The sequence below is a fragment of the Dendrobium catenatum genome, unplaced genomic scaffold, assembly GCF_001605985.2.
Source record: "Dendrobium catenatum unplaced genomic scaffold, ASM160598v2 fragScaff_scaffold_1510, whole genome shotgun sequence".
In the NCBI taxonomy this organism is placed as follows: Eukaryota; Viridiplantae; Streptophyta; class Magnoliopsida; order Asparagales; family Orchidaceae; genus Dendrobium; species Dendrobium catenatum.
The window spans coordinates 180,758-182,489 of NW_021319972.1; positions in this window are offsets into that span (position 1 = coordinate 180,758).

Consider the following 1,732-nt stretch of genomic DNA (forward strand, 5'->3'; position numbering starts at 1 on the left):
TTATATACATTTACAAAAGTAATATCATTTATAATATCTTGATCACTTCTTTACAATATTTATACATATTTGTAACTTCTAATATAGCCTTTATCATATACAAATTAAACATAAATAAAAAAATTTACATAATCAAGTAGGACATATGCATCAACTTTTTGCTCGCTCTAGATCCGTCTTGTATTACTATTTCAATAACCACAATTATAGATAAAAAATAATGAGTGAACAAGAGTTTGAACCTTAACAAGCATCTCTTGGCCTTTAAAGAGTAATTTCCTGATTCAAATCTCTACATTTGATAACTCCTCCACTTTTACTTGCTCAATAATTTTGTTATAATATTTTTCTCTTATTATATATATTTTTTACACGAACAACTAATAATATATATTAAATTAGTAACTATATTAAAAATGAAGTAAATTGGACACATTTTTTTTATAATGGTAATTAATGCTGATAGGAATTGATGCGTACATAATAATGTACATATTAGGATGAACACTTTTCTTTCAAGCTCAATATTTTTAGTTCATTAAACTCACAATGTATTTTCATAAGAAATGAAACACACTGGTTATGATAATATTTTATGTAAGGGGATATTTGATTGACTATATATTTTCTTTTACATGAACAACTAATAATATATATTAAATTAGTAACTATATTAAAAATGAAGTAAATTGGACACATTTTTTTTTATAATGGTAATTAATGCTGATAGGAATTGATGCGTACATAATAATGTACATATTAGGATGAACACTTTTCTTTCAAGCTCAATATTTTTAGTTCATTAAACTCACAATGTATTTTTCTAGCTCCATCATAATCTTGTCCAAACAGTTGTGTCACAATCAACATATATATTTGTAAAAAGTGTTTCAATAGCCTTCTTTAGTGTTGAAGTGTATATCTCGACTATATGAACAATTATAATAAAATGCTCAATAACACAACCTCATTTATCAACATAATGCAATGCATTGCAACTTGCTCTTTGATTGATATAGCATAGAATTCATCTAACAAAATTATGAATACATCATTTTTTTAATTCATTAACTATAACATTTAAAATTGCTTACGAAGTTATCTTCTTTAACTCTTTACACCCACTTAAGATGGATAACTACCTTGCAAGATTAAAAGTTTATGATAAGTAAATTATATATTTACATCATTAAATATAAGCACTTATCAAAATAATCACACGTGCATCTTTATTCATAATCTATGATAATAAATTCGTACTCTTTAGTACTTTTTGCTCCTACAACTTTGGATCATTGATGCTCTCTCATTAAAAAAAAAAAAACTCTATATATCTCTTTCCTAAGTATAATTAATATGGCTTCATAAGTATCATAGGTACTTAGTGATATTGCTTATCCAATTACATTATCCCAGGCTGGGAAATTCTTCTTTTTGAATGTGGCATTGTATAGGATTATGTCTCTCTTCAATACTTTTATTATATTCTCCTATGATATTCTATCTCTATAGCTTCTAAAAAAATATTTCATCGCATACAATCATGAGAAGTATTTCTATGAAAATAGCATTGCATTTATTATAGTTGAAGAGAACATCATGTGCAAAGAAATACATCCCAATCTTATATATATATATATATATCAATGAGAGAATGATAGAATTTCATTTAAAGAAAATCATAATAAGTAATACTTAAAAAAATTGTCTTAGATTTGAGTAAGACGGCCCG